The sequence below is a fragment of the Cupressus sempervirens genome, chromosome 8, assembly GCF_028749045.1.
Source record: "Cupressus sempervirens isolate cs-2001-9-10 chromosome 8, ASM2874904v1, whole genome shotgun sequence".
NCBI lineage: Eukaryota > Viridiplantae > Streptophyta > Pinopsida > Cupressales > Cupressaceae > Cupressus > Cupressus sempervirens.
The window spans coordinates 190,672,924-190,694,037 of NC_143125.1; positions in this window are offsets into that span (position 1 = coordinate 190,672,924).

Consider the following 21,114-nt stretch of genomic DNA (forward strand, 5'->3'; position numbering starts at 1 on the left):
TCAAGAGTAAAATAATACAACCCAAAATAAGATTTTGAAACCTATAATATAAATTATGAAAATGAAAAATATCAAATAAATGAAATGTATGGGTACTTAGAATTGATTCTCTATATATTTGTATGTCAAGACATCAAAAACCATTTTCTATTGTACATGAATTTTGTTTCTAAATTTTTACCTAAAAGTATAATTGTGCACCTTTTGGATTTGCTTCTATAAGTAGAAAATCAATCAACACATACATGGGCTCAAAATAAGAATGTGTATTTAAAATTTTGGAGGTTATACATCTCATGTGAGATAATCCTATAAATTACATGTTCACCTCAATTTTTCATGCCCAAATGTGTGTAAGGATAAGAAAAGTTTTCAAATTAATTTGGGAAATAATTTGCTAAATTGTAAGTATTAAGTTGTCCAAAATTAAACTCCCAAGAAACTAAATTTGTATATCTAAGTGAAAGAATATTAAAAAATGCAATAAAACATAAAGGAAGATCAAAGTTAATGAAATATTTTAATAATGACCTATCAATTAATCTTGTCTCCTCACAATTTGTATTCAACATCAAGTTCTTAATATGAATACCCTAGGTCTATTAAGAAAGATGAGTGTGTGTTGTTAGATAGGACAACATACACAAATTTTGTTTAAAAAAATGTTATCTAGCTTAGGCAAAATGAGTAGTAAATTAATTGGTAAATTTTTAGATTTACAACTATTAAATATAAATAACTCTGGTTAATTTAGAGATCATGAGTGAATCTCTAGGAATTGGTGAAAAGCCAAATATGTGTCAATGTCACTCTCACATTTGATAGAACGTCATTCATATTAAAACATTATGTTGATTGCATACTTGTATAGAAGGGAAAAATACACCTAATTTATTTTACTTGTTCGTACTAATGAACTATATGCTCAATGTTACTTTAAGGTCTTCTTACCCCTTTCTAAAAATTGCACATTTTCCATTTTCTTATCCTCAAACACAAAAAATATCCAAAATTTTAAGTATGAAGGTGTTCAAGTGATAGTTTCTATCTTTAGGTAGCTATTCAAGTTTTCCATTATTTGAGAATTATTTCCTTTAGGCTTTCCTTGCAAATTCCATAGTTCCCTATGGTTTGAACCTTTTGGTTCACCTATGGTTTTTAATTCCACTACTTCACCCCTCAATCCCTATCTTTGGTAGCTCTTTTTGGGAACAATTATTTTGTAGCAATGAAGGACTTGTAGTATTAACCAATCATATTCAGTGTTGACTGAGTAGTCAAGTAATGAAGGGCATTTAGTGTTAACCTAGTAGCTAGGAAATGAAGGATATGCATCTTTCGGTGTTAACCTAGTGGTTAGGCATCAAAGGACTTCCAATACTAACTGAGTGATCAATCTCATGATTGATTGAGTCACAACATAATACACTTGTCTAATAATTAATTGATTGAGGCCAACTATTTGGATATTTAATGATTATTTGAAAGGGTATTCAAGCCAAATTGTCAAATCTTATGATATATAAGAAAGTTCAAGTAGTGAGGATAAGATGTGTAAGTGGAATACATGGAATAATATGGATATGTGATTGAAGGAAAAGGTAGAGTAGGAAAGTGTGAAAGATAAGGTGCAAAGAATAGTCAAATCAGTAAGGATCCAGAAATCAAGCCAGAATAGATATTTGAATCTATAAAACAAGTTACTTCACAAGTTAGGTCAAATTGTTGTTACCATCAAATGATTGTAGCAGTGAAGAATTATCTTAATAGAGTTGACTTAAAAATCATATTGTAAATCCTTTAACAAGGTGACATTTCAAGATTACAGTGTTTGATGACCTCTAACTAGGCCACTCCTAACAGGGTGATCTAAATCATTTAACAAGGTCATACTTAACAATATGTTTTGTAACCCTTAAAATGGTTAGCTCCTAACAAGGCTCACTTCAAAAGAGTCAAAAATATTGTAACTAGTTGCAGGGTGGTTTTCCAAAATTACATTTCCACATTAAATCTCGATGTCATCTGTGTTCAATTCTTTATGTTTTTATTTATGTTACTAAATGTTAAAATAGATTAATCTTCACTAGACCTCTTTTTTAATCAAGTTACAAAAATATCTTAGTTTTAACTAAGTTGGACAGTATTACACTATCAGTGAAAATTTTGATTTCATGACATCTAAGGACAAGGAATTGTTTTTGTAGTAACTAATTGACCCCTCCACTCTCAGTCACTATCTTCATTTCCAACAACTAGTATCATCAAATTTGGTGCTTGTAGGAAAGGTTTCAAAGACCTAAGCTAAAGATCAAGATGTCATATAGAAGGGAGATTCTCAAGCTTAACCAAGAAAAATTTTCAGCATGGCGTGAATTGATGAAGCTGTACCTTTCAAGCATTGGAGATGTTGATTTGTTCTACTTGGAAAAAAAATATGTGTCACCATTTAAACCTATGGCTATGGAATAGATGAAAGAGGAAAATGATCACAATATAAGGATTATTGATATAGCTTCCTCTCTCAACTATTCTGAATTTGATGAGGTTAAAGATTGTCCTACTACATTTGAAATTTGGGAAAAACTACAGAAAGTCTATGGATGTGATAAAAATGTGAAAAGATTCAAGGTAAAAAGTTTAAGAGTCAGGTTTGTTAAAATGAAAATGAAAGAAGGTGAGAACATTGTCCAATATAGAGAAATAATCAAAGAAAGTGTGAGTACAATCAGAGCTACAGGAGTAACAATAACTGATGAAATAGTGGTCAACAAGGTACCAAGAACTCTTCTTCCTATTTATGCAATTAGAGTTTTAGCAATTCTAGAGATGAGATGCAATCCTAAAAATAATATAACCTTGGATGCACTTGTTGGAAGCTTGATTGCTTTTGAATTGGATAACTTTGATAACTATGCTCCTACTTCTAGCAAATTTTAATCTGCATTTAAAGCCAAACTAACTCTTAACAAAAAAGGAGGAAATTCAAAAGGAAAACAAGTTGATAGTGAAGAAGAAAATGAAACAAATGAAGACCTTGAAGTAATTGAAGCCCTACTTGCAAAAAGAGTATCAAAAGGGAAAGGAAAATTCAAAGGTAAAATTCCATTGATTTGTTTCTCATGTGAAGAGTTTGGTCATGTTGCTGCAATATGTCCAAAAAAAGAAGACAAAGATGAGAAAAGAAATAACAAGTTTAAAGGAAAGAAAGACATCAACAACTACGAGGAATAAAAATACAAAAGTAAGAAATCTTGTTACATTGCTAAAGATTCTAATAGTGATGACAATGAAGAAGAAATAGTTTATATTTATGTTAAGGGTGAATCTAATAATGAGGAAAATTAAAAGATGACACTTATTTTTGATGTTAACAAAAATGATACATGGATCATAGATAGTCAATTTTCTCATCACTAACTGGTGACAACACTAAGTTTGAACATTTAGAACACTATGATGGTGGAAGTGTTAGGTTTGAAAATAGTGAACCATGTTATGTAAAAGGGAAATTATTCATAACATTAACTGAAGGAATCAAATGTGAAAATGCCTAATGGATTTAAGGATTGAGACATATCTACTCAGTGTGGCACAAATGAATAATATAGGATATAAGGTAGATTTCATGAATGGAAAAGCTAAGCTATTTATGGTGAAGGAAACCTGGTTGGAATTGGTAATCAGACACATGGTAACTAGTTTTACCTAGATCTCACTAAAAATACATGTTTATTAGCTCAAATAGAGGAAAGTTGGCTATGGCATAAAAGGATGTGTCATGTTAACTTTGATAACCTGGTTACCATAAGCAACAACAAAATATTAATAGGCATACCAAATCTAAAGAAACCTGAGATGGGCATGTGTAAACAATGTCAAATTGGAAAGATGAATGAAAGAAGTTTTAGAAGCAAGTCTTTCAATTTTGAAGAAGTTTTGGAATTAGTTCATATAGATCTTTGTGGACCAATAGGTATAGAAAGCTACTATGGAGACATATAGTTCATTTTATTTGTTGATGACTATTCTAGGATGATGACTATAATGTACTTAAAAGATAAATATGATGCTTTTGAAAAGTTCAAATGGTATTTGTCTAGAGTTGAGAATGAAACAAGGAAGAATCTAAAATTCTTAAGATTAGATAGATGAGGTGAATTCATTTTAAATGAATTCATTGAGTTCTGCAATGAAAGAGAAATCAAAATACAGGTGTCAACAACTAAAACACCAAAGAAAAATGGCATAGAAGAAAGAAGGAATAGATCCATTATGTAGTGTGCAAGAACACTAATGATTGAGAAGAATGTTGCACCAAAATATCAGAGAGAAGCAATCAACATAGTAATTCATACACTAATTATGAATTATGGTATGGGTACAAGAGTAATTTTTATTATCTCAGAGTATTTGGAAGAAAATGCTATATCTTGAAAGATGTAAGGAAAGGAGAACTTGATGCAAAAAGTGATGAAGGTATATTCCTAGGTTACTCCAATAAAAGTAAGGCATACAAATGTTTGAATCTTGCTACTCACAAATTCATAGAAATTGCACATGCATAGATTGATGAATTTGAAAAAAGAAGTGAAGAACAGAGCAACAAGGAACCTGAAGATTACATAAATTTTCTTTACTATGAGGAGGAACCTTAGACTTTACCACAAATAGTTGAAGTCAAGCAACAAGAAAGTAAACCTAGAAAATTCCTAAGAGTACAACCCAAGTCATAGGGAATACAATGCAAGTTACAGCCAAATCAAACAAAGGAACCTCGTTGATAGGTAGTACAACTCGAGTCACAAACAATGCAACCAAAGTTGCAGCTAGATTAGCCAAAGGAGCTTGAACAAAAGGATAAAAATCATGGAGAACCAAGTGAACTAAGTTTTGTATCAAGAAAGGAAGATCCAAGAATTGCAAAATATATCAGAAGACATCATGCACCTAAAAAAATACTTGGAGGAGAGACACATGGCATGCTAACAAGGAAAAATTTAAAAGGTACATGCTTGCTTAGTGAATTTTAACTTAGATCTGTAAAATATTGTTTAGAAAATGAAGGTTGGATAGAGGCAATGAATGAAGAAATTGAGCAAATGGAAAAGAATAAAACCTAGTCTCTTGTACCTAGACCTAAGGATAAGAATGTAAGTGGTAAAATATGGATATTCAAAAAAAATGATAAAGGAGAAATAAGAAAGAACAAGGAAAGAATAGTATGCAAAGGTTATGCACAAGAAGAAGGTATTGACTATGGAGAAACATTTTCCCCTATTGCAAGACTTGAAGGAGTTAGAATACTACTAGTATATGATGAACAAAAGGGATTCAAATTATATCAGATGGATGTAAAATCAACTTTCCTAAATTGAATCCTGGAAGAAGAAGTCTATAGTGACCAACCTAAAGGATTCATTGATCCAAAAAAAAGAGAGACATGGTATGTAAACTACACAAAGCTCTATATGGACTAAAAAAAGCTCCAAGAGAATGGTATGAAAGGCTACACAGATATCTGGTAAGAATTGGTTTTAAAAGAAAAATGATAATAGTAATTTGTATATAAAGGAAGGACCAGAGGAGAAGATATTGCTACTAGAAATATTTGTGGGTGATATCATATCTAGAGGACATGAGCTATTTTGTGAATCATTTGCTAAAGAAATGAGGAAAGAATTTGAAATGTCCATGTTTGGAAAGATAAAATAATGTGTTGGCCTATAAGTTCATCAAATGAAGGATGGCATATTCATCACTCAATCAAAATACATTACAGAAACATGGAAAGCATTTAGAATAGAAGATTCCAAACCAGTTGGAACACCTATGTCTATTTGACATAAACTCTCAGAAAATGATGATTCAAAGGAGGTAAATTAGACTACCTACAAATCAATGATTGGGAAATTTTAGTATGTGGTACACACTAGACCTGATATTGCATTGGTAGTTGGAATAGTTGCAAGGTCTTCTACAAATCCAAAAGAAAATCACATGATGGCAGTAACAAGGATTCTAAGGTACCTAAAAGGAGCTAAAAAATATAGTTTATGTTTGAAGGAAGTAGTAAATATTGAGTTAAAAACCTTTACTGATGTAGATTGGGCAAGAACTATTGATGATAGAAAAAGTAGCAATAGAGGAGAATTATTTCCAAGAAAGAGATTAATATCTTGGACATGCAAGAAGCAAAAATGTATTTCTTAATCAACAACATAGACTGATGATGTTACTACAACAATTAGTATTTCTACCATAATATGGATCAAGAAATTACTATCAGGAAAGAAGGAGGAAATCAAGGAACCAATGGTTATCTACTATGATAAATCAAGTGCAATCAATATATCCAAAAGCTTTGTGATGTAGACAAAGACAAAATACATTGAAATCAAGTATCATTATCTAAGGGAATTGGTTCAAGACAAAGAGGTGAGATTGGAACATGTGAACACCAAGGAGCAAATAGTGGACATTTTTACTAAGGAGATACCTAAAAATAAATTTATGTATCTAAGAGGTAAACTAGGGGTTATTCCCCTATTTGATGCTCACTAAAACACAAAATAATGATGCATCAACCAAGTTCCATTGAAGATCTATCAAGTTGATGCAAATTGCCACACTTTAGGTGTGAAATGCACAACATATTTTACATGAATTAGTACAAAAGGTACATAATAACTTCAATATGTATCCTTTGGCATTTGATTTCAAAGAGGGAGAAAATGACAATTGTACAAAGAAAAATCATGATAGATGCAAGAAGGAGAATTCATTTGGAAGCAACTAAGACAAATCCAGAAAAAATCACAAAGGGAGTTGGTATCGATGAGAATCAAAATGAAACTAAGGATATCATTAAATAGCTCATACTTTTATCATTTTATGTTGAAATATAGTGGTTTCATCAATGCTAAAGAGGGAAATTGTTAGAAATAACTCTTGAAATGGTATGTTTCCATTGATGTTACACAAATGTCATTATTAACTGAACAATGAAGAACTTATAGTATTAACCAAGAATATTCAATGGTGTTCCTATCTTTTGTAGCTCTTTGCAATATGTGACTTTGTGGAAATTTTATTACTTTTTTATTTTATCTAAATAGGAACCTATCCCCAAAAGCTCCATGTGTCCTAAATATAAGAATTTTATGATTTATCCCACTAGGATCAACTTCATCTATTTCCATTAAGTCATTAAGTCATCAAAGTCCATGTTTCCCTACATATTCAACCATCAATTTTAATTTATTTTGTTTCATTGCATTACTTCTCATGCCTACAAAAAATTTATCCCTCATATTCATGAGATGTCTAGCTTTTGTCTTCCTCCTTTGTTGTATGCACAAGGTTGTGGTACCAAAAAGGTGCCACATTTTATTTTATTATCTAACAAATAAAGCAATCATGTAATGTTTTTTAGATGCAATGAGCCTTAGGCTTGTGAAATCAAAAGAATATCATGATTGCAGTGTAGTGCAGTTGTGCTATGAAAAAGTAGATAAGCTGAAAAACCCAAGGGTTATTCCTCATTTCTCTCTATTTATACATTTTTGGGTGTCTTTATTTTTGTTTGAGGAGTTTGATCATGTAAAAGTTAGTATATTTCATTTCCAAATCATGCGAAAAATTCATCCACATCGTCAAAAATCACAAAGTGGTGGAAGCAATGTTAATTTTGAGCATTGTTTATTTTTACAAATTTTATATTTTTATTATTTTTTATTTAAAAATTTGTTTCAAGTCTTTTAAAATACTATCATTTAATTTTTAGGTAATGTACAAAATGAACCACCCAATCCTCTTGAAAATACTCCACTTTAAAATTTACTAATTCAACCTAAATCCAACACCAGACCCTCCACAAAATGAATCTTAAAATCCTCCTAACAAAGAACAATAAGCTCTATGAACTCCACCAATTGAAAGACCTCCTCCAGGGACCTAAGAGAATTTAATGAGTGAAATTGAAAGAGGAAGAATTGAATTAGAATAAATTATTATGAGGCTAATAAAATTAGTTGAAACTAGTCCTAGTAGGGCACAATTGGCACAATCCCTTGAGAGCATTATGAGTCACATAGCATTTTTTAGTGGTTAGTTGAGTCTATGGCATAGTAAGAGAGAAGAATATAAAAAGTTATGCTAATTTTTGGTGTAAATGTGTATTCACTATTTACACTTACTTAAGTTTACTTAGGTTAATGCATTATTTGATTATTTTATTTTGTGAGAAACTTAGGAGTTTTCACACCTTTTGAAGTTGTCATGTTGAAAACACAAGAGTATGCAAGTCTATTTTAGCACATGGTGTCTACAACACTGTTTTGCATGTCACACCCTTGTAGGCTTATCCTCTCATTATCGCAATTACTTTCGTGCTTAATGGAGGATAACTCATATCTGGTTGACATGTGCCAAGTTGTTGACATATCATGTAGCTAATTATGAGGCATTCTAGATGTATCTTAGAGGCCTTTATATACAAGCACTACTAGTGTACTCTCAACATGGCATATTGAATATATCATCATTCTGATCATACTCTCTCTCTCTCTTGGTCTATAGTTGTGCTTGTGTTTGAGTTCTTAGTTCGTGGGTGAATTTTGCCCATAGGAAATTCTTACATGGTATCAGAGCTTGGAGATTTTCTCATCACATAGTTGTTTGAAACCACTGTTGCTTTAGCACCTTAACCTAAATCTAGAGTACTATAGAAATTGGGAGCATCTAGAGCCAAATCCGACCTCACCACTACATCTGAAATGCTAAATCGGTGAAGATTGACTATAAACTTGGCTACCTTGGCCCAAAGTCAACCGTGAGGCAAAAAAAATTGCAAATCAGACCCTAGAGGCCCCAATTTGCAATTTGGGTATGGTCATTTTTTGCAGATTTAATTGATTTTCGAATCTACATTTTTATATTTCTCTGCATATTTCCGTCTGAATTGTTGTGAAAGTTTTCTTTGCCCAGTAGAGAAATTTTTCTTGTAGAACTGGGTTGTGAGATCCCGACTCTGCATAGTATATTTTATTTGTGGTAGGAGAATACTTTTAAAGCAATGGTCGTACCTCAAATCACAAAGGCTGTAGAATAAATCTGTAGGCACCCCATAGCAGCCTATCAAATTTTTGGCAACGCACAAAAAATTTCAGCAACTACCACCTTATCCAGCCCCTCCACAATACCCACTGGCGAAAAGTCTACAAAAACCCTGGTGGGCTCTTTGTTTGCATTGTGCAAGGAATTTCATTTTAAAAAGCTCAAGCCTTTCCCACCGTGGTAATGTGGGATTAACCCTCTAAAACCTAGTGGTATTTAGCAGAATCCTTTCCCAGTCGTGCAAGAATTCCAACAATGCGAGAAAGGTTTCTAGCCACAAATTTGATAAAGTCAGCACTAACAATGATTTAAATATTCTAGCATTCATAGCATAGATTCTGGCAAGTTTGTAATCTTCCCGCCCACGCGTCTAAATTCTCTGATGCTGGTGGCCTTTTCTACACACTACAGATTGTCACCACCTAAGTGACATGTGGGCCAACCATATTCTCCCATATAGAAGACTTGTACAGTGAAACAGGCAGCACCATGTGTCACCACGTGGATGCTCAGTAACTACCACACAACAGTACGCAGTCATGAGCAATGACTATGACAAACTCCCACCCTCCAATTTTGAAAGGACACATGGAAACCATTCATTCATCCACAAGGCATCATATGTGGTGACATGTCATTAGATTCCATATGGATGCATGCCTAATCCATACAGTATGGACACCTACTCAACCTAACACATCAGCAGGGGCCCAATTTTTGCTGACGTTACCAGATCACTGTGTTAAATTTGACAATCATCTGACCATCATTCCTAGGAGATTTTCAACTGCAGTGATGGACATTTGACCGTCAATTTTAGACTTGAAATTTTTTCTCCAGACCCCTCTCCAAATTGCTTTTTAGTTTGGTAGCCTAACTTCGCGAGCCCGTAACTTGGACATTCAAACTCCAATTCAATGCAATTTTTTTTGAAATTGGGTAGAATTTCTTGAATTTTCTAGTGGTGGTGTTTTTTTCTAGTTTTGGTGCATAGATTTTGTAGAAATTGCATTTTTGGTGATTGTACCTACATAATCCTACATTTTGCAACTTCAAACACTCCGTATGGGCACATCTGGTCACTTTTTCATGTTCTATTTTTTTTGAAAGGGTGTATTTTTTCATCTACTTTCCACGTCTAAAGTCAAATTCAAGGGTTGTGTGGACAAAAATCTCACTTTCAGAATTAGGCCTTTTCAGCATTGTAAAAGCTTTGATTCTTTTTCAGAACTGTTGTAAATTTGAGCTATAGTGCTTAGTGATAGATTTGGGCCTCATAAGGTAGTTGTAAAAGAAAAATCAAAAAGTCCACTTTGATCATTTTGACAAGTGGCTCATTGTACACACACTACTTATAAAGTGCCAATAGAATCTTTTTTGGGGGGGTCTTTTGATTGAGTGAAATGGCGGGGGTGTATTGTGTTTTCATGTCTCTCTATAGTGCTCTTTTCATTTTTGTATCATGGGTTTTAAATTTCATCCTCTAACGTCATGCAACTATTCTAAATGGAAAGATATTGCATGGATTAGATTAATAGAAAAAGGATATAGTCTTTATGTTGATGGTACAATTACAAAACCTATTGATGCTAAAGAACTCATTAATTGGCAAACTCAAGATCGATAGGCTTTAGAAGTTATCAAGAATTGTGTACATGGGGATCTTCTCTTTCACATTAAAAATTTTTCAGACTCTAAAGAAATTTGGGATAAACTTGAGTCATTGTATGGTAAGGTGGATGAAGAAAAGGGATTTCAAATTGAGGGTGATCCAAAGAATTTTGACACAATTTAGGATTATATCATCAAAGCCAATGAGTATAGGGCACTTCTAAAAGATTATGGAAATCCCATGAAGGATAATAGGTTGATTCATCACATCCTAAAGAGGCTACCTTCAGAGTACGCTTCCTTTGTTTCAAGTTTTAATACTCATAGGTTGACCATGGGATATGCTTACCAAAAGCCTTCATTTGATGCATTCGTAGAAATGTTGATTGTTGAACAATCTCACTTGATGGATTTAGGACTTCTCAAGTCATCAAAGACCAAAGCCTTGGTGGCTAGTGATGAGCACAAATCAAGTTAAGGAGGGAAAAGCAACAACAAGAAGAAGTAGTGGAAGCATAAAATAGAATTTGAGACACAACAATCCTCCTCACAACAAGGCAGTTCTTCTTCAAACAAGAAGGGAAGTAATGGAAAGAAAGACAAACTCTTTTGTGCATACTGCAAAAAGCCAAATCATGATGAGCATCATTTCAAGACAAAATGAATTGATGAGTTGGAACACCTACTCAGGAAGAACAAGATTCAAGTGTCAGGTACTTCCAAGGATTCTACTCCAACCTCTTCAAAGGGTAAAGGGCAAGCACTTATGGCAAACACAAGTTCTTCTTCGGAATGGATACTTGACTTAGGTGCCTCTTATCATATGGGTTATTCAAAGCAAGACTTTTCTTCATTGAAGTAGTCAAAGGTACCACACACCTTTGTGGGAAATGATACCAAAATGGAAGTTGAAGGGAAAGGACATGTGAAAATTGAAAATAGGGAATTCAAAGATGTTCTCTATGTTCCAAACCTTAGCTCCAATCTCCTATTAGTTTACCAAATCACTCACCTTGGAGATGGTCACAAAGTTGAGTTCCTTCTAGATTCAGTGTCGGTGTGAATTTTTAGAGATGATTCATTGGTTGTAGTGGGGAAAGTCAATGATGACAAGAGGCTTTATTCTTTCTCCCACTTTATGCTTAAGTCTCCTTCTCAAGCCTTGTTGACTCACTCTACTTCACAAATCATATTATGGAATGAGTGGTTTGGTCACCTTGACTTCTACTTTCTTCAGAAAATTTTCTCAAAACACATGGTCAAAGGTCTACCTAATATCAACTTTTCTAAGGGAGAATGTTCAACATGTTTAGTGGATATGAATCTCAAGGAGAAGTATGATAAAGGGAAGTATTCTCGAGCTCCAATTGTTCTTCAGCTAGTTCAAATGGTTTTAGCAGGACCTTTTGTAGTGACTTCAGTCAACCAAGGCCACTACATCCTCACATTTGTTGATGACTTTTCAAGATTCACTTTGGTCTTCTTCCTTCATCGTAAGAGTGAAGTGGTTCATAAGCATCAAGAATTTAAGACTCATGTTTAACACAAGTCACGAAAAGCCATCAAGGTACTAAGGGTGGACACTAAAAATAAATATGTAGACAGAAGACTTAAGGATTTTTGTAGAATTAAGGGGATTGATCTTCAGAACTCACCAGCATTTAGTCTGCACAAGATAGATGTTGTAGCACTAAGGATTAAGACTCTCAAGACCATGGCAAGTTGCATGATCAAAGCCAAGTCTCTTGATCCTACACTTGAATTTGAAGCCATTAGTAGTGCTACTCACATACTTAATAGGTCTCCTCATAATGCCTTAGACGGAAAGACTCCTTTTGAGGCATGGTGTGGCAGAAAACCAGTTGTGAGTCACCTTAGAGCCTTTGGTTGTCCAGCATGGGAAAACCTATCTTCTAGGACTTGTAAGGTACCAACACCAAGGCCTTGTACCTTCATTGATTATGAAGACAATGCTAAGGCATATAGACTTATGGATCTAGAGACTCATGAGATCTTTGTGGAGAAGGATGTTCACTTTGAGGAAAGTTCACCCAGCTTATCCTCTAATCCTCTCCTCACATCATACACAGTGGAAACTGATAGTGACACAAGCGATAATGCTTCAACAAGTTTAGACCCATAGGGTACTATCAATAGTTGCAGTGAGAGGTCACATCAATCTAGTCCACATGCTTATATTTTCACAATGAAAGGTCCATCACAGCATGGTACATCTCATCTTCTAGCTCTAGCTTTAGTTGACTTGGGAGACCAACTTGAGGACTTACATCTTCTCATTGATGATGATGATCCTTCTATAGTTGTTGCAAGGGCTCACTCTGACCCTCATGTTCATTCTCTACATGATCAATCTTTATAGGTAGGTGTGATTGTGGATCCTTATGAATAAAAATTAGTGGAGGTCTCTTTGCCAGTTGAGGAGATAGATGGTTCACTAGAATAGGTTCAACAGACATCTTTGCCAAATTTGCATTCATTCTTTTCAGCATAGTTGGAAGGGGTGAGCATCAACATCAGCACAAGGATACTTGAGCAAGTTTCAGGGCCACCATACATCTTTAGGATTTTACCTTTGCCTTTGTTTCTTCCTAAGGGGATGAACACCATTCTACATTCTTGGACTAGCTTCTTCATTGGATCTTCTTTCACTTCTCAGCATTCTTCTTTGGGGGCAGGAGCCTCTTCTGTCTCTCTTCCTCCTCTTATCATTCTCTTTTGTATATACTAGATGTATGTCATAATGGGTGTGGTGGGGGAGGGGGGTGGGGTGGGGGTGGGTCTTGATTACTCCATCCATCCATGCATCCCTATTTATCTCTCTTTTTTGGGAGAGGTTTTTTCCCATGAGGATTTCCCTCTTTCTCCACTTTATGAGAGATTGCATTTTTATTATGAACATGGGTACCTAACATGGCATAGTAGTTGGGACCCATCCTTCATTTCATCCTAGTTTTTTAAGCTTAAGGGCATTCCCCTAAGTTGCACTTAAGGGGGGGGTATTTGTGTAAATAAGTATTCACTATTTATACTTACTTAAGTTTACTTAGGTTAATGCATTATTTTATTATTTTATTTTGTGAGACACATAGGAGTTTGTGCACCTTTTTGAGTTGTCATGTTGACAACACAGGAGTACACAACTCTATTTTAGCACATGGTGTCTACAACACTATTTTGTGTGTCACACCCTTGTAGGCTTATCCTCTCATTACCGCACTTACTTTTGTGCTTAATGGAGGATAATCCATATCTAGTGGACATGTGCCTAGTTGTTGACATATCATGTAGCTGATTATGATGCATTCTAGATGTATCTCAGAGACCTTTATATACAGGCACTCCTAGTGTACTCTTAACATGGCATATTGAATATATCATCATTCTGATCATACTCTCTCTCTTAGTTTATAGTTGTGCTTGTGTTTGAGTTCTTAGTTCCTGGGTGAATTTTTCCCATAGAAAAATTCTTAAACTAATAAATTATCCTATGATGATGTAAAAAGTAAGAAATTTACAAAATATGACATATGTAAATTGACTCAAAAGCTAGGTGAATGAGACACCTTAAGAATTGTAACTAAGAGGTTCCACATCCAATGGTGCATTAATGAACATATTAAAAATATCTTTTGGGACATATGGTGGATGGTTTTTAGTGCTCCTCCATTTAATAATCACGAGGCTCTAATTTATTTCTTACAGAAATTGTGTTGTGTTTTTATCCTTGGGGAGATCCTCAATTATTTTTATATGTTAGATTCTTATTGTAGAGGTGGGGGTCATTATTTGAGATGTGGGGGGAACATCACGACCCTAATGCAATTAGGGTGCTTGTCAGCAAGCCGCAAATGTGATGGGGACACAACCCAAGTACAAAATGGACACAACAGGAAAGGGAAAATTTTATTAACTATAAAAATATGCTAGTACACTTAGTATAGAGAAACAGACTCCAAAACATGTCCTATGGGCTTACAATAGCATAAATCTGGAGATAAATTCTTCTCCCAGTACCTTCTCTCAAACTCCACTCCGAACTGCCTTTTACAACGCCAGAAATGTTTTTAAATAGACCCCAAAGGGTTAATGATTAGGAATACATTTTAGAAAGTGCTAGTTGGCATCCACCAACCAAGTAGAAGGCTCTAGAAGTCGCATTAGAAGTCGGCACAAAATTAGAAGAATCCAAAAACGGTAATGGAACCTTCGGGAGGCATAACTTTTGAACCATAGCTTCAATTGACTAACTGTTTATATTTTTGGAAAGCTCTCAAAGAGCTCTATAGCCAAATGGACTAGCTTCACTCATCCCACAATTTTTGGCCTTGTTTGAGGTCATTTAACACCCCTAACCTAACTTTGAAGCATTCTTAGGAGGTCTCCAAAAATTGAAAAACTGCAATAACTTTCAAACCATAGGGCCTTTTGACCTGATTCTTTTTCTAGAATGCTCTAAATTATAATGACAATCATCCAACCAATTTACACTTTCTTGTTCACCAAAATGATGGCTCAGTTACGTACTCCTATTTTTTTGGCATTTACACATATCTCAAGCTGATTAAAAACTCTAACCCAGAACACTAACAATGGAACTGTGAGACTTGGAAACTTTATTTGACCCAAATGGGTATCCAAAAATGAAAACAAATGAAATAGAAACTAAGTCTAAGTAAATTTTTTTGGGTGACATAGGATTGCCCTTATATCTTTGGATGCTCCTGCATCAGACACCCAGGGTAGATTGAAAAGTGACCCTGTCACTTTATGAATGGTAGAGGAAATCCCAAATGGGAAACCTTAGCTTCTGATATCCACATTGAGTCCTCTATCGATCATCCTTTCCACTTGACTAGATACTCGTCATACTACCTATTTTTGGTACCTCTGCCCACATGATGATCTAGAATGTCTTCTATCTCCTCCTTCTTAGAAGCAGGAATTGGACATGGCTCTAACATCAGCTTCTTAGCTGCACCATCATCATGATACTCTATTAAGTTTGCAATGTTGAAAATAGGAGAAATGTGAATACCATCTAGCAACTCCACCTCATATGCATTTCCTGAGTCGTGTTTCTTTAGAATCTTGCAGAGGCCAAATTTCTTCATTTTCAACTTATTGTAAGTACTGACTAGAAATCTTTCTTTTCTTAAGTGTACCATGACTAGATCCCCTACTTGGAACTCCTTATGTCTTCTCCTTTGATCAGCCCTGGCTTTATACTGTTGGTTCATCTTGGTAATGTGTGCTTGGACCTCCTCATGTAGACGCTTGATATGTTTAGCAAATTCTTAAGCTTCAACACTTGTCCTCTCCCCTTGCTCTATCTTCCTCAATTCTGGTGCAGTCCTTGGGCTACTTCCATATACAATTTGGAATGGTGATCTACCAGTACTCTTGTTTATAGAGTTATTGGAAGCAAACTTTTCTTGTGGTAGAATAAAATCCCACCCCTTGGGCTTATCCCCAACTAAACATCTCAGCAAATTGTTCAAACTTATGTTTACCACTTCTATTTGGCCGTCAGTCTACAGGTGATGTGTGGAAGTGAATTTCAAGCCTATTCTCAACTTCTTCCACAATGTCCTCCAGAAATACCCCACAAATTTAGTATCTCTATCAGAAACTATACTCCTTGGGAGATCATGTAGTCTTACCACCTCTCTGAAAAACAAGTCTGCAATATGGACAACATCATGAGTTTTGTGGCATGAAATGAAATGTGCCATTTTGGAGAACCTATCAACCACCACAAATACTGAGTCATTACCCCTTTGTGTCCTCGGCAATCCAAGAACAAAATCCATACTTATATCCTCCCGTGGCTTTGATGGAATAGGCAATGGTTGATATAGTACAGTATTGTGACTAAATCCCTTGGCAAGTTGACAAATCTGGCAACTCTGTACAAACTTCTTCACATCTTGTGACATTTGAGGCCAAAAATAATGTTCTTTGAGAATGGCAATGGTCTTATCTCGACCAAAATGTCCTGCCATCCCTCCACGATGTTTCTCCTTAATCAAATTTTTCCTCATGGAACTCCTTGGAATGCACAATTGACTACCCTTGAACAACATACCATTTTGAATCAAATAGTCTAGCCACTTGGTTCTATCTACAGCAACAGGCTCTTTAGAAGCTTTCCTTGCTTCAGCAAAATCAAGATCCTCAGGGTATAGATTCTTAAGTTCATCAAACCCAACTACTTCAACTTGCATTACTGTAAGCAACAACTGTCTCCTACTCAGTGCATCTGCAACCCTATTAGATTTTCCACTTCAATGCTTCAACACAAATGTATAGCTCTGCAAAAACTCTACCCACTTCATATGCCTCTAATTCAATTTACCTTGGCTATTTATGTACTGTAATGCCTGATGATTAGTATACAAAACAAATTCCTTTGGCAATAAATAATGCCTCCATTTCTTTAAGGCCTTAACTATTGCATAGAACTCTTGATCATAAACAGAATACTTCTTCTTTGCGTCATTCAATTTTTCATTAAAATATGCAATAGGCTTACCTTCTTGGCTTAATACAACCCCAATAGTGCTGCCACTAGCATGACAATCCACCTAGAACACCTTTCTAAAATCTAGAAGTGCCAACATAGGTTGTTCTATCACCTTCTTCTTTAGTAATTCAAAACTTCTCGCAGTTGCTGCAATCCATTTGAACTCTTTTCTATCCCCTCTTATTGTGTCAGTGAGGGGTGCACATATGCCACTGAAATTCTTAATGAACTTCCTGTAAAAATTAACCAGACCATGAAATGATCTTACCTCAGTAGAAAACCTTGGAGTAGGCCATTCCAAGATGGATTTTACCTTCTCTAGATCCATTTTGAGACCTTCAGGTGATATAACAAACCCCAAGTAGACTAATTCCCTTTTTGCAAAGATACACTTCTTTAGATTAATTAACATTTTTTCTTCCCTTAACCTTTCAAGGACATTACGAATATGCAATAAATTTTCTTCCAAAGTCTTGCTCAAAATTAAAATATCATCCAAATAGACAATAACAAATTTTTCCAAGAACTTCTTAAGTACCTCATTCATAAGCCGCATGAAGGTGCTTGGAGCATTCGCCAGTCAAAAAGGCATGATGAACCACTCATAAAGACCCTCCTTGGTCTTGAAGGCAGTTTTCCACTCATCTCCTTCTCGTATCCATATTTGATGATAGCCACACTTGAGATCTATCTTTTTGAAATATTGAGCTCCACTCAAGTAGTCCATAAGATCATCCATTCTTGGCAAAGGAAATTGATACTTAATGGTTATACTATTTATAGCTCAAGAATCTATACACATCCTCCACTCTCCATCCTTCTTTGGTGCCAGTATTGCAGGTACTGGACATGGAGTCAAGCTCTCCCAAATCAAGCTCTTCGTCAATAGCTCCTAAACCTGTCTATTTAGCTCCTATGTTTCAGTAGGAGTCATCCTATGAGCAACCTTGTTAGGCAAACTAGCTCCTAGGATTAAATCTATCTAATGACTGATTTTCCTTACCGGTGGCAATCGTTCTGGAACATTATCAGAGATGACATCTCCAAACTCATCTAGTAAATCTAAAACTTCAAGTGGTATTTCACTACAACCTTCTTTATCTTTCCTAGGAATCAAAGCATAGCACATATGCTGATGTTTCATGCCATCTAAAAACTTCCTTCCATCAACAAGACAAATCCTAGCACTGCTACATACCTTTTCGCTTTCCTTTTTCATGGGCTTCAGTTTGTGGTGAACTCCATCCTTTGTTAGAGAGTATGTGTTTGCATGACCATCATGTACTGCATGCCTATCAAATTGCCATAGTCTACCCAACAATAGATGGCAAACATCCATTGGAATAACATCACAAAGAACTTCCTCATGGTAACTCCCAATTTTGAATTTCACTAAACATTAGTCACTTTGTTAGATTAGGTGAAAAACTAATCTCCCAAGAACACCTGCATGCATAACCCTATCACATGGATGAAGCAAAGAATAGAAGCAAGAAAAAATTATGGAGGCTAAAAAGGCAGAGACATCTTATGGGCATGCAAAGAAAAATCTCTGTTATGATCCAATAAGTGAATGAAAAAATACAAAGAGGTGAATCCTTATAAAAGGAATTATGAAACCCTAACTAGGTTTGCGCATTATAATTAATATAAAATATTAATTATATGCACCTAAAAGAAAGCTTAATAACTAGAGTAATAAACCACTTAATTAATTAAATCAAGATGATCTAATTAATAAGTGAAACAAAATAATTACTCTAACACCCCCCCTTAAGCAAAGCTTGGGAGGAAGCTAACCTAGCAAAGCTATGAAAGCAGAAAAAAATGGGTCCCGACAACAAGGCCTGATCAGGTACTCAATACAAGGATATGAACTAGATGAAGGAAAAAAAGCCTCCAATCTAGGAAATGTCCCAAAGAAAGGAACAAGAAAGAGCATGAAGCATCTCTGAAGCATGAAGCTGCAAACATTGTCAGCAGAAACTATTGGAACCCCCACTGAAATAGAGCATGACCAAGTAGAGAAGACAAAGTCTGAAGAGCTGATCAATCGAAGAGGTGACCTCCAAAAGTAGGAATGAATGAGTGTCTATATAGTAGATGAACCATCTCACCGAAATGCATAGGTGCCTAGCCACTGCATCCGCCTAGTACATAGGAACAAAAATTGAATACGTAGATCACTCAACTGAACCAAGGAAGCAATAGAGCCAACAGGTGAACCCCCTCATAATGCTGAACAGAGAGAGGGGTGACAGGAAAATTGAAATGCAATGCCAAAAACATCTGCAACAATAAGAATCAGGAACACCAACAGTGCAAAAGAAGTACAAGCACAGGATAAAGGGCGGTGTCACTGACACACTGCATGGGCTAATGTCATGGAAGGAACGCTCACTTGACAAAGGTGGATGAGCACAAAATGCCAAAACATCATGACCCCCCATGGCACTTTATAACTAAGTGCGAGTACAAACAAACACAAGGTGTACAAGATCCCAGATATTCAAAAGAAAACACTTTATCTCAGTGAGTTTATAGAAAAAAGAATGCAACAGAAGAGAAGCATACAATGCTCAGAAGTCAGAAAGAATAGTGAGCCAAAAGAACAAAAGAAGAGATCCCACTACCTATAGAATCCAAGTAATCTGCCAGAGTGCGAAAGAGAAAAACTCAAAGGAGAGAGAACCTAGAGTATAATTTGGATAAAAGACCCCTACAACTGAATGACTCACTGAACCATCTTTCCAAGGATATAAAGCAAGCCCAAAAAAGAGTCCGGATGAGCGAGATATGGCTCTCGGAAGGCAAAATAGAACATCTAGCTTTGACTGCCAAAACAGGCAACCAAACTATAGCAAAAACCAAAAACACCTATACCATCATCTCCTTCATGGAACCAGCTTTCTGGGGCATTTTTCAAATAGAAAAAATACATCCGTATGCTCAAGTTACGAAAAAAAACCAATAGGGCCTTTGAAAATGCATGAAAAATTATTTTTTTTAATAAAAAAAATAATAAAAAAATAAACAATCTCCCATGGAGCGGAGGCAGAGCAGAGGAGGACAGTCGAGCCACTAGTGGCAATGGTGGGCGGGAGGCGCCGCTATGGCAGAGCCGCCGCGGAGCCGCTGGGCGGTAACCGCCAGCGGTGACCGCAGTGGTAACCGCCAGCAGTTTCGCTGCGGTTAGTAAACCGCCACAGTCTTAAAACTGCTTTTTTTTTTTGTAATTTTTTAACAATTGTTGCCTTGATCTGCATGCAGGGGCTATACGGCCATGTACGGAAAAAAAAATTTGCCTCCCAGATCAACATTGTCCAAAATGGATAAATTTTATATGGATTCTGGAGTTTTTGGTCGCTCTGAGCACAATGGTGATGTTTGTTTGAGCCCAAAGTGACCAGAAACAAAGGTCCCCCCTAAATCCACATAAAAAGCTTCTAAACCCCTTGAAAAACTCTTGCTTCTGAAACACTTCAACAAAACACGAACAACGAGCAACAAGACTACTCTGATACCGTGTTAGATTAGGTGAAAAACTAATCTCCCAAGAACACCTGCATGCATAACCCTGTCACATGGATGAAGAAAAGAACAAAAGAAAGAAAAAATTATGGAGGCCAAAAAGCTAGAGACATCTTATGGACATGCAAAGAGAAATCTCTATTATGATCCAATAAGTGAATGAAAAAATACAAAGAGGTGAATCCTTATAAAAGGAATCACGAAACCCTAACTAGGTTTGCACATTATAATTAATATAAAATATTAATTATATGCACCTAAAAGAAAGCTTAAGAACTAGAGTAATAAACCACTTAATTAATTAAATCAAG